This window comes from Podarcis vaucheri (assembly GCF_965113315.1).
Source record: "Podarcis vaucheri genome assembly, chromosome: 2".
Lineage (NCBI taxonomy): Eukaryota > Metazoa > Chordata > Lepidosauria > Squamata > Lacertidae > Podarcis > Podarcis vaucheri.
In genome coordinates, this window is record NC_138760.1 from 125,268,813 (window position 1) to 125,282,337 (window position 13,525).

The 13,525-nt window shown below is 44.8% G+C and overlaps 1 long non-coding RNA gene across 1 annotated transcript; it reads left to right on the forward strand.

Moving 5' to 3' along the window:
- Positions 1-4,577: 4,577 nt before the first annotated feature.
- Positions 4,578-8,547, forward strand: LOC309525510. The gene is made up of 2 exons (XR_014216365.1): positions 4,578-4,833; positions 8,380-8,547. It is a non-coding gene; the product is annotated as an uncharacterized lncRNA (long non-coding RNA).
- Positions 8,548-13,525: the final 4,978 nt, after the last annotated feature.

Here is a 13,525-nt window from a genome sequence, read left to right on the forward strand (position 1 = left end):
GACGGACAGGGTTTGATTGGAGATGTTAGAGTGGGTTCTGGTTGAGGGATAGGGTTCAGGATAGGATTTGATGCGAGAACTGGTTCATATTTGAGTTAAATATCCACAGTGAGGATGATAGCAAGAGGACAGAGCCTCACAGCTTTACATATAGGGAGAAAGTGTTGAGGGTCTGGGAAATGTAAACAGACAGGAATGTTCTGGAAGGGCTGAGACTGAGCCAGGAGACGGAGAAGCTGTGGGAATACAGACTCCATGGGTCTCAAATTCTTCTAGGTAAAGAAGAGTCCTAATCCAGTCCCCTGGGTCTATGATTCCATTTGGAATACCTGAGGAATGAGATGATTGAGAGAGTATGTAACTGAAGGAAAGTGCCCCTCACTCACAGACCAAAGTAATAATCCGCAAAGGAACCTGTGCTGTATTAAATGTATTTAACCGAACCACCTGTCATAACTAAGTAGCAGAAACTGAACCGAGCATTTGACCACCTTTTCTAGAACCTAAACATCTAACTGAAGTGGACCAACTGATTTTTAGCAAGCAAAGTTTAAGAAGAGCCGTGCCTAGAGCATTATGTTTAAGCCTGTGGCATCTTTATCAAAGTTAACTTTTACTTGAAAGAATGCATTTCCTGACCCGCTTTATTTCACAAACTTCTTTTAGTTTAATAAAACTTTTCATGCGTGTTTGAGTGAGTCCTGCCCGAGACTCTAATCTACTATGTTTTCCCTCACAGGACAAACTGTGCTTAATTATAGAAATTTGTGCAATTGGCGTACAGTGAAGAGTGTGTGCTATATTTAATGGGGGGCAGTTAGCATAAGATTGCCAGATTTTTTTCAATGAATCCGGGGACACTTTTCAATTTCAATAGGAATGATAGGATTTTGTCAGGGGACTGATTTGTAAATCCGGGGACTGTCCCCGGGAAACGGGGATGTCTGGTAGCCTTAAGTTAGTGGGTTAAGTCCACCGCACTATTAATTGGTAGTAAGCGGGTGGGTCTGCCGCAGAGCTCAACCCTTGGCCCCACAACCAACCCTCTGGCAGCATCACAGCCAGTGGTAACTAAACGCCCACCAATTTAGATCCCTTTAAAATATGATTGGCCTCAGCCCAGTATATCTGAAGGAGCGTCTCCACCCCCATCGTTCCGCCCAGACGCTGAGGTCCAGCGCTGAGGGCCTTCTGGCGGTCACCTCACTGCGAGAAGCCAAGTTACAGAGAACCAGGCAGAGGGTCTTCTCGGTAGTGGCATTTAGAAGACATCTGAAGGCAGCCCTGTTTAGGGAAGTTTTTAATGTGTGACATTTTAATGTATTCTTAATTCTTGTTCTAAGCTGCCCAGAGTGGCTGGGGAAACCCCAGCCAGATGGGCGGGGTACAATAAATAATAATAATAATAATAATAATAATAATAATAATAATAATAATATTAATATTCATGGAAGTGAAGGCTGTCAACAGCCGGTAGCCATGGCGGCTCTGTTCTGTCTCCCCAGTCAGAGGAGGTAATGCGTCTCAATACGAGTTTTGGGAGACCACAGAAGAGGAGAGAGCTCTTCTGCTTGCATGTTTCCCCACAGGCATCTGTTTGGCCACTGAGAGAACAGGATACTGGACTAGATGGGCCATTGGCCTCTGCTTCTTAATTATTTCACCTGGAAGGAGAGCATGGCTTCGACGTCTCCCGGTTCTTCATACCAGTAAGCAGTGCTTTTTTCCTTGAAAAATGTTTAAGGGTACTCTCATTTTCCTACTCATATTGAAATACTGCCCCTTAATGAGGCCAGACTTCGATTCACAAAATGTTTAGGGGTAAGCGTATCTCTGCGTCCCCCGCAAAAAAGCACTGCCAGTGAGGATTCATAGAGTCATGGTCCTCCATGGGTCAGAGATACAGGTCTCTCAACTCTGTAAGAGAATGCGGGATATGTAACGGAGACAGCCAAGATATTAGGGATATTCCCACACCCAGAGAGCTATGAGGAAGGGCCTCGTGTTAAGCCAGGCATCCCCAAACTTGGCCCTCCAGATGTTTTGGGACTCTACAACTCCTACCATCCCCAGCTAACAGGACCAGTGGCCAGGGATGATGGGAATTGTAGTCCCCAAAAACATCTACAGGGCTGAGTTTGGGGATGTCTGCGTTAAACAGATTTCCTCCAAACACTACACCATGACCCTCATCTATTTGTACATGTACAGTGGTACCTCGGTTTACATATGCTTCAGGTTACAGACTCCACTAACCCAGAAATAGTAGCTTGGGTTAAGAACTCTGCTTCAGGATGAGAATAGAAATCGTGCTCTGGCGGCAGCGGGAGGCCCCATTAGCTAAAGTGGTGTTTCAGGTTAAGAAGAGTTTCAGGTTAAGAATAGATCTCCGGAACGAAATAAGTGAAACTGAAATTTGAACTGCTCTTTACTGAAATCAAACCTTTATTAGGCATTATGCAAATAAAAACCGTAAGAAGGAAAATAACATGTAAAAGCCTTGAAATATATATAAAAAGGCAGCAGTTGGCTACAATCATATATATATATATACATATAGAATCAGTGGTTTTCCTTGTTAACCTGCTCCTTGGAGGACTGCAGCCAAAAACTCGGCTACCCCCGCCGTTACCCTTTGGTCAACGTCGGATAGGCAGAATCCCGCACATTCACCTTGCTGGGGTTCCAGACCACCCAAAAGAGGGGACAGCACGCGTTGACGGAGCGTACTGTACAATGGGCAATGAAAGAGAATATGCTCTACAGTGTCCGGGACATTCATAGAGCATCTGCAGAATCTCTTGTTTCTAGGGATGTTTTGATATCTTCCCCGGACAAACGCTGAGGGAAAGACATTCAACCGGGCCAGCATAAAAGCCCTACGTTGGGCTGGGATTATTAATTTAGTGACGTAATTGACTCTGCTATCTAAGATATTTAAATCATAGAATATGGGGGAGCAAATTTTGTTTACAGCTGCCATAATATTTTGTCTCTCCACGTCCTTTAGTCTAGCTAGGATATTATGGAAAATGTATTGCTCATTAGAATTATACAGGGGCTCCAGCTCGATGCCTAAAGATTCAATCTTTTTTTCGAGGTATTGATACCATCTTGATTTATAGGAGTCTTTGAGCAGATCAGCGAGCAGGCTTGATGGAGAGCAGCGAAAATGGCAGCGTAACCAGTACTTTATTGAGGTGGACCAGGCCCAGTATTCCATTGTGTGTATGCCTATTTCTGCACACATTGTTTCATATTTGATCGCAGCTGGGAGTCCAAGAATACGTCTCAGAAAGCTGGAGTGAATCTTATTTAAATCACTGTTATATGCTTGAATCCATAGCGGGATTCCATAGAATATCTGGGCTTGCACTTTTGTTTGAAAAATCTGATTGGCCGCAGGAATAAATTGATTACCTTTCTGATAATAAAAACGGGCAACTGCTGATGAGGTGCACTTTGCCTGTTTTATGGCGTTTGTGCGATGACTTGCCCACCCTAGATTGCTCTGGAATAAGATTCCCAGATACCTATAGATTTTTACTTGTTGGATTTCTTGCCCTCTTATTTTCCATTTCTCTAGTTTCCAACCATTTGAGAAGACCAACAAGATCAGCAAAACAAGATCAGCAAAATGCAGTAGAAACAATACACAATCAAACTCTACACTTACCTGCCCTCTCCCCAAAATGCATAGTCCAAAAGAGAGCTACTAATGGAACTTTCAAATGTATAGATGCAGAGCTTCAAATCCAGCCTCCTCTAAAATATGAAATGGCAAGGAAAAACTCCAGTAAAGAGACCACAAACTCCTGGCTGGGATATCAAATACTAGCTCCAAATGAAATAGGTACCCTTTATTTAAGTACTACAAAGGACTCTAACATTGCCGGACAAAAGATGACCTCCAACAGACCTGGCACACTGAGCCTAACGCCAAATGAGGCCAAAGAAATGGAAGTAGAGACCGAAAACAGCCCTACTGCCCATAACAGTCCACCAAGCACAGAAATCCCCCAGGAACAAGGAACAGCTAAGGAAGAAAATCAAGAAAGGGAGGAAATAATTCCCCGCACGAAATAAGTACTTAACCCGAGGTACCACTGTATTCTTTTCTATACAGTTTGCAAGGAACAAGCAGTAGTTAAGATCAACTGCAAATACGGGTTTAAATATGGGCCCCATGCCTTTATCTAAAGAAGCATTGTAAGAGACCACAGGCATTATTCAAGTCTTAATGTTTTGATTGATTGGTTCTTACTGTTTTGATTGATTGGTTCTTACTGTATCTTGACACTCTGTACTTGCTTTTGGCTTGAGATGGAACGCCCTGTGGAACGCCCTCCCATCATATGTCAAAGAGATAAACAACTACCTGACATTTAGAAGACATCTGAAGGGAAGTTTTTAATGTGTGACATTTTAATGTATTTTTAATCTTTGTTGGAAGCCGCCCAGAGTGGCTGGAGAACCCCAACCAGATGGGCGGTGTACAAATAAATTATTATTAATTTATTATTATTATTATTATTATTATCATTATCATTATTATCATTATTATTATATTCATGGAAGTGAAGGCTGTCAACAGCCACTAGTCATGACGGCTCTTTTCTGTCTCCCCAGTCAGAGGAGGTAATGCGTCTGAATACGAGTTTTGGGGGACCCAAGAAGAGGAGAGAGCTCTTGTCCTTGCATGTTTCCCCACAGGAATTTGTTTGGCCACTGAGAGAACAGAATGATGGACTAGATGGGCCATTGGCCTCTGCTTCTTAATTATTTCACCTGGAAGGAGAGCATGGCTTCGACGTCTCACGGTTCTTCATACCAGTAAGCAGTGCTTTTTTCCTTTAAAAATGTTTAGGGGTACTCTCATTTTCCTACTCTTATTGAAATACTGCCCCTTAATGAGGCCAGACTTGGATTCACAAAATGTTTAGGGGTATGCAGACCTCTGCGTCCCCCGCAAAAAAGCACTGCCAGTGAGGATTCATAGAGTCATGGTCCTCCATGGGTCAGAGATACAGGTCTCTCAACTCTGGAAGAGAATGTGGCATATGTAATGGAGACACCCAAGATATTAGGGATATTCCCACACCCAGAGAGCTATAAGGAAGGGCCTCGCGTTAAGCCAGGCATCCCCAAACATGGCCCTCCAGATGTTTTGGGACTGTACAATTCCCACCACCCCTAGCTAACTGGACCAGTGGTCAGAGATGATGGGAATTGTAGTTCCAAAAACATCTGGAGGGCCGAGTTTGGGGATGCCTGTGTTAAGCAGATTTCATCCAAAGACTACACCATGACCCCCATCTATTTGTGCATATATTCTTTTCTATACACTTTGGAAGAAACAAGCAGTAGTTAAGATCAACCGCAAATACAGGTTTAAATATGGGCCCTAGGCCTTTTTCTAAAGAAGCATTGTAATAGAACACAGGCATTATTCCAGTCTTAATGTTTTGATTGATTGGCTCTTACTGTATTTTGACACTCTGTACTTGCTTTTGGCTTGTGATGGGATCATTGTACATTGTGTCAACTGCTTCAGTATTTTGCTGTACCAAGCGGTATATATGTTAGTAAAATGAATGAATGAAATGAATGCTTGGAGGAAGCCAGGACTGTTTAAAGAGGTACCTTTAAAAGTATGGCATTAATGTGGTCATTTTTTTTTACACTGGCAAAGTACACCTACTCCTAAGGATGCTTCTGCTTCCTGGCAGGGACTTTGAGGTCCAGCTCCCCAGCAGTGTGGTCCCCAAACCTAATATTTCTGCTTCAAGGACACCTCCAAATAAGGAAACACTGAATGCCAAAGCTCCTTTACGGAAGATGATCAAGGAAGAAGGAAGGGAAACTGAAACTGAAACTAAACTTGGGAAAGGCCCTCCTTCCGCCTCCCACTCCCAGATACATTAACCCAGAGCTTTCTAAACTGTGTGTTGCCACACAATAGTGTGTTGGCTGAAGTATGTAGGTATATTGCGCAAATTCTTCCCATTCTCCTCCTGGGGCTGGCAAGGGGTTAGTTTAAACTGCAGTTTGCTAGAAAAACTGAACTGTTGTGTTGAAAAATGATACATGTCTAAAAGGCGTTGTCACCAACATGAAAAGTTTGGAAACCTGTACAGCAACGCCCTTTTCTTCTTAATATTGTGGGTTTGAACCAAATTCTGTTGCCTATTGCAACAACTTTCCTCACCAAATTCCACTCCCACCACTAGGCACCTCCCAGATTCAGCTTCCATCCTCCTCTGAAGAAATGAAAGAATCCCTTTAACTCACCCAGGAAAGTAGAAAGGAAAATGGGTCTACTATCCAGCCCCAATGCAGCACTCACTCTGGGGGTGGAAGATTAAAAGCTAGGATGTCAGCGCCCAGGAAGCAGAGCAGAAATGGGAGCTCTATGTTAAGCTTCTCCTACAAGATCCCATGACGTTTTCTCTTGAGCTCTAGACAGGTGGTGCTGAATTTATGACTCACCTCTTGCATCCCAGACTTATTCTCCCCCAGCTGTGCACATGCTCAGGTAAATGGGGCCAGCTGCTGATTGTTTCTGAGGGATTTGCAAAGGCTGCTGGGAAATGAAGTTCACAGGGAGGAAAACTGAGCCAAGACCAGCAACCAGGCAGCTGAGAGAGAAAGATTCCCTCTCTCTCCTCCTGCACTTTGATTTCTAGCCTTCCTGGTCTCTTTTAAAATTTAAATCCAAAATTTATTTTCATATATTTTCCACATAGGAACATTAAAAATAAGAAGGGAATCAGAAGGGAAATAGGGAAGACAGATTGGCCCACAGGCCAGAGTTTCTACAACCATGTGCAATGAGAAAACCTGTTTAATAAACGTTGTTACAGTATGCTTAAAACTGCAACCTTGACAAGGAGCCAGAGTAATAGAGAGAGAAGCAAAAGGGGTAAAAACCTACAAAATTTATTCGTGAATACAGCAAACACATTAAAATACTTCTAGAAGCAAGTGCCAAGTAAAACATGCATTTAAAAAGAAGTACCAGTGATTGGAGTAATACACTGAAGTAGAAGAATGGAGAAACAGAAGCATTTGCAACATTTCTCTGCCTCTCCATTGCTGTCTTGTGCCGATTAAACTGACGTGAAATGAGTGCGCTATCATAAAAGATTTCCCCACACTTGTGGGTTATTTGGTGGGAATTGTCTTGTGCTGATTAATTGGATATTTAAAAAAGGGTCTTGCTTCAGCCTGAGAAGCTCTGCGATGTCTCCTATTTATGCTTCAGTTGGTGTAACCCAAGGCTTCCGCTGCACCCAAATGTTCTGGAACAAATGGAACATACAAAACATTTCTTTTCAGGGCGGGTTACATTATGTTCAACAAGACTTGGTTCAGAAGCATGGCTCAGGCCAAAATCTGGCTCCTCTCCTCTATGAATTCTCTGATGTGCCATAAGGGATGTGCTGCACCTGAAGCTCTCTCCACATTCTGAGCATTTGTGAGGTCCTTCTTCAATGTGCATCTTGTTATGTTTAATGAGATCAAATGGAGAAGTAAAGTCCTTGTCGCATTTTGAGCATTTGTATGTTTTCTCCACTTCATGGGTTCTCTGATGTGCGTTGAGATGTGTTCTACCATCGAAGCTCTGCCCACATTCTGAGCATTTATAGGGCTTCTCTTTCATGTGGATTCTTTGATGCAGTCTAAGGTTGGATCGGGTAATGTAATTCTTGCCACATTCTGAGCATTTGTGTGGCCTCTCCCCTGAGTGGATTCTCTGATGTACTTTTAAGGTGCTCTTTTGATTGAAGCTCTGCCCACATTCTGAGCATTTGTATGGCCTCTCTCCTGTGTGGGTTCTCTGGTGTACGTTCAGAGTGCTCTTTTGATTGAAGATCTTCCCACATTTTTCACATTGATAAGGCTTCTCTTTCGTGTGGATTCTTTGATGCACTATAAGGTTGGGTTGAGTAAGGTAACTCTTGCCACATTCTGAGCATTTGTATGGCCTCTCCCCTGTGTGGGTTCTCTGGTGGACTTTCAAGTTGCACTTTTGACTGAAGCTCTGCCCGCATTCTGAGCATTTATAAGGCTTCTCTTTAGTGTGGCTAAGTTGGTGATAGGTAAGGTTTGATTTACGAATGAAGCTTCTTCCACATTCCTCACATTTATAGGGCTCCTCTCCCGTGTGACTTCTTTCATGCAGGACAAGGGACGTCTTGTGCTTATAGCTTTTCCCACACCACATACATAAATAGGGGGCCTCTTCTGTGTGAACTCTTTGGTGTGCATAAACGTTCGACTTGTGTTTGAAGCTTTTTCCACATTGGCTACATTGATAGGGTCTCTCTTCCACCTGAGTTCCCTGTATAACATTCTCGTTCATCTCTTTCTGCTCAGGCTCCATTGACAACATCACACAACCTTCTCCTTCATTCTCAGTTATGTGCATATCATCTGCTGAAATCAAGGGGAGAAAGTCTCATTGGAACCCCAAAGGAGAAGGAAAGCTTCCGTTGGCTCTCTACTAAATGTGTCATTTCATTCATTAAAATTGTTTGTCTCCCATAGTGCAACTTATTTATTTCCCCCTAAGTCTGTTAGAATATGCTGCTGAAAGACACTTTGCCCAGCAGATCTTTCCTCTAAAGCAGGAGGTTAAGAGATTGAAGGGAATATTAATGGCTTAAGAATTACCGGTAGCTAACTGGAATTAGGTAAAGGGACCCCTGACCATTAGGTCCAGTCGTAACCAACTCTGTGGTTGCAGCGCTCATCTCGCTTTATTGGCCGAGGGAGCCAACATACAGCTTCCGGGTTATGTGGCCAGCATGACTTAAGCTGCTTCTGGCGAACCAGAGCAGTGCACGGAAACACCGTTTACCTTCCCGCCAGAGTGATACCTATTTATCTACTTGCACTTTGACGTGCTTTCGAACCTCTAGGTTGGCAGGAGCAGGGACCGAACAACGGGAGCTCACCCCGTTGCGGGGATTCAAACCGCCGACCTTTTGATCGGCAAGTCCTAGGCTCTGTGGTTTAACCCACAGCGCCCCCCATGCCCCTTTAGCGGAATTAAACAACAGTATACTGTTGAAATTTGATGTGTTTGTTGGTTTGCATGCTCTGGCGGAACAATTAGGATGCAAGTGCTTCTATAACCTGGGACAGCAATTGTTGGGTGTAGTGAAGGGTTCACCTTCTGTGACTCATGCTTGAGGGGGGAAGGGCTTACAAGGGAAGGGTCAATGCCAAGAGTGTGTGAAAGGGCTTGAAAGGCTTTAAAAGACTGAACGTCAGCTTGATCGACTGCCAAGGCTTCAAAGGGCAGATCGGAGGAGGCTGATGGAGAGGGAGCTTGGAGCCACATCGTCCGGAGCCCTCTGTTTGGCTGCGGAGTGAGTATTATTAGCTACTCTTGCAAAAGGCCAACAGAAGGGAAGGGAGGCAATGGCTCAGCCCCAGGGACAAGTCTTTGAGAGCTTCAATATCCCATTTGAAAGACTCAATGGGAGTAATTGGGAAGATTGGCAGAAAAGAATGTACTTTTGGCTGGGAGGGAAGCAACTTTGGGAGTACACGCGGCAGGACCCCTTTGTGGCTGCCGCTGGGGCAGGGGCTGCTGATCAAGAGCGTGCGGCTGCAGCAGCCAAGAAAGTCCAGAAGGCCATGTCCCACGTTGTCATGGCACTTGAGGCTAATCAGTTGCCTCATATTGACGGTTTCCGGACCTGTCATCAGATTTGGACTGCGTTGCAAAGAATACACCAACGCACAACAACAGGGGCTAAGGTGCATGTGTTGCGTGCCTTGTTTGAGAAAAGGCTGGCCCCAGGGGAACCGATACGTGAGCACATTGCACAGGTACTGTCTATCTTCAGCAAGCTGTGTTTGCTCAACGTCCCTTATCCTGAGGAGTTGAAGGCTTACGCCTTGCTGAGCTCTTTGGATAAGAGCTATGAGAACTTGGTTCTAACGATGGAGACTATGCCGATTCAGGATTTGACTTTGGATTATATCTCTGGGCGCTTGATTGATCAAAGTACTCTCTGCTTCTGGTTGATGATTTCTCAAGGTCTGCTTGGACGTTTGCTCTACACTCTAAAGGGGAGGCCGCTAAACTGATCAGGGATTGGATCACCGCAGTTGAGGTAACCTTCTCCACCAGAGTGCATGGCTTTCAAAGTGACAGAGGTGCTGAGTTCACCGGTTCTGCTTTACAGGATTTCTTTAGGGAGAAGGGGATTAGCCACCGATTGACCGCTCCTTACTCTCTGCAGCAGAATGGGATCGCGGAGAGAAGGAACAGGACGATACAGGAAGCGGTGGCGTCTGTTCTGTGGGATACAGGGCTACCCCAGAGGTTCTGGTCTGAAGCCTGGCGCTTTGTGGTTCATACGCAGAACAGAGTGTATAACTCAAGTGTAGGAAATACACCTTATTTCTTGCTGCATGGAAAGAAACCTAAGGTGCACTACCTTTGTGTGTTTGGTTGTGAGGCCTGGGTTCTTATTCCAAAGGCTCTACGCAAGAAAGGTGAGCCAAGATCCAAAAGAATGATCTTTGTGGGGTATGAGCCTGGCTCCAAGGCCTGGCGGTTTGCGTACCCAAGGTTGGTGATTAGCAATAGTGCTGAGTTCTGTGAACAAGCTGGTTGGAAACGTTTGCACGCTAATCCAGACGTGATTCCGCAGCCGTTCTATGAAGAAGAAGAAGAGTTTGGATTTGATATCCCTCCTTTCACTCCCCTTCACGAGTCTCAAAGCGGCTAACAATCTCCTTTCCCTTCCTCCCCCACAACAAACACTCTGTGAGGTGAGTGGGGCTGAGAGACTTCAGAGAAGTGTGACTGGCCCAAGGTCACCCAGCAGCTGCATGTGGAGGAGCGGGGAAGCGAACCCGGTTCACCAGATTATGAGTCCACCGCTCTTAACCACTACACCACACTGGCTCTTTGAGATTGAGGAGGAAGAGGAACTTGTTGCTGGGGACCGTGGTCCAAGGCAGGGACAGCTCAGGATCCCTCAGAGGGGGGAACCTAGAACACCTCCTCAGGCAAGTGTCAAGTCTGAGCCAAAGAGTGAGCCTTCTTCACCTGCTGGAGCAGTTGTAAGGCCCAAGAGGCGCAGCAGGTCAGAGGGGGAAGACACTGAGGTTGAGGATGATTTAGCTGGACCCAGTGAGTCAGCAGGGACACAGGGTTCACACTGAGGAGATCAGCGAGGACAAGGAGGCCTCCTGATTGGTATGACGCTTCAGGCGTCTGGGTAGGTGCAGCCAGATGTGAACCTGAATCCTTCGAGGATATTCAGAGTTTACCTCAGGAAGAAGCAGGTAAGTGGCACAGGGCAATGGACAAAGAGATGAAGTCCATGAAAGACCTAGGTGTGTTCTTACTCACAGAGTTGCCACCGGGCAAACAGGCTGTGAGTTACAGGTGGGTTTACCGCCTTAAACCCACGGACGCTGGAGAACCACAGTATAAAGCTAGGTTAGTTGCTCGAGGATTCACTCAGAGCAAGGGAATACACTTCACTGAGATGTATTCGCCAACCTCACGAGCAGAGACTCTGAGAACGCTTTTAGCTTTTGCTGCACAGAGAGGTTGGAAGGTAAACCACTTTGATGTGGATGTTGCCTACCTGAACTCAGACCTCCAGGAGGAGCTGTACATGCTTCCTCCTTAGGGGTTTGAGATCTTGAGACAAGGTGTTGTGTGGAGATTGCACAAATCCATCTATGGATTATATCAATCAGCCAGAAACTGGAACATGTGCCTGAATGAAGCCTTAGAAGAGCTAGGTTTCAAAAAAAATTGTTACGGATAGTTGCCTCTATTTGAAAGGATCAGGTGCAACACATGAATTTGTTCAGATTTTTGTTGATGATTTGCTATTCTTCTCAGAGACAGATAAACAGGCAGAAAGGTTTGCTAGGGAGCTAGGTAAACGGTTCAAGCTTAAACAGTTTGGTGCTGTCAAAACCTATCTAGGCATAGATATTGTCAGAGCACAGGATGGAAGCTTCTTGCTCAGCCAGAGAGGCAAAATTGAGCAACTGCTTCAGAAATTCTGGATGAGCGACTGTGCAGGAGTGAGAAGTCCTATGGAGACTAGTTTTGTAAAGGATAGTCAGCAAGTAGAACACACTGTGTTTGAAAACGCTGAAGTGTTTCAGTCAGCCCTAGGGAGTTTGCTGTACTTGTCCCAGTGGAGCAGACCAGATATAGCGTTTGCTGTCAATCTGCTCAGCAGGGAAGCTTCAAACCCTAGTGTGCAAGCCTGGAATGGCATCAAGAGAGTTCTGAGGTATTTGCAGGAAACCAAAGACTTTTGTCTTAGGTTGCCAGTGCAAGGTGAAGTCAAACTGACTTGTTTTGTGGACTCGGACTGGGCTAATACTGAGGACCGCAAGACTGGAAGTAAGCCAGGACGTTATGTCAACAGAGTGCTTTCGATTTCAGATCGGTCGCTGCACTGAGAGAGAAAGGAGTCAGAGAAAATGCAGCTAGACACTGATGGTTTTCTCCCGAAGCTACGCTGGAAAAACAGACGCTGCAGATGCTATCAGCAGAGGTTCGCAGGGAAGCGTGGCTGGGCAATATAGCAATAAATCTTTGAATAGGGATTTATTTTCTTATGAAACAAAATCACTTATTGTGAATGCATTGGCACAAAGAAGCATTGTAATAGAACACAGGCATTATTCCAGTCTTAATGTTTTGATTGATTGGTTCTTACTGTATTTTGACACTCTGTACTTGCTTTGGGCTTATGATGGGATCATTGTACATTGTGTGAACTGCTTCAATATTTTGCTGTACCAAGCGGCATATACGTTAGTAAAATGAATAAATGAAATGAATGCTTGGAGGAAGCCAGGAGTGTTTAAAGAGGTACCTTTAAAAGTATGGCATTAACGTGGTCATTTTTTTTTACACCGGCCAAGTACACCTACTCCTAAGGATGCTGCTGCTTCCTGGCAGGGACTTTGAGGTCCAGCTCCCCAGCAGTGCAGTCTCCAAACCTATATTTCTGCTTTAAGGACACCTCCAAATAAGGAAACATTGAATGCCAAAGCTCCTTTACGGAAGATGATAAAGGAAGAAAGAAGGGAAACTGAAACTGAAACTGAAACTACACTTGGGAAAGGCCCTCCTTCCGCCTCCCACTCCCAGATACATTAACCCAGAGCTTTCTAAACTGTGTGTCGCCACACAATAGTGAGTTGGCTGAAGTATGTAGGTATATTGTGTGAATTCTCCCCATGCTCCTCCTGGGGCTGGAAAGGGGTTAGTTTAATCTGCAGTTTGCTAGAAAAACTGAATTGCTGCGTTGAAAAATGATACATGTCTAAAAGGCGTTGTCACCAACATGAAAAGTTTGGAAACCTGTACAGCAACGCCCTTTTCTTCTTAATATTGTGGGTTTGAACCAAATTCTGTTGCCTATTGCAACAACCTTCCTCACCAAATTCCACTCCCACCACTAGGCACCTCCCAGTTGAGCTTCCATCCTCCTCTGAAGAAATGAAAGAATCCCTTTAA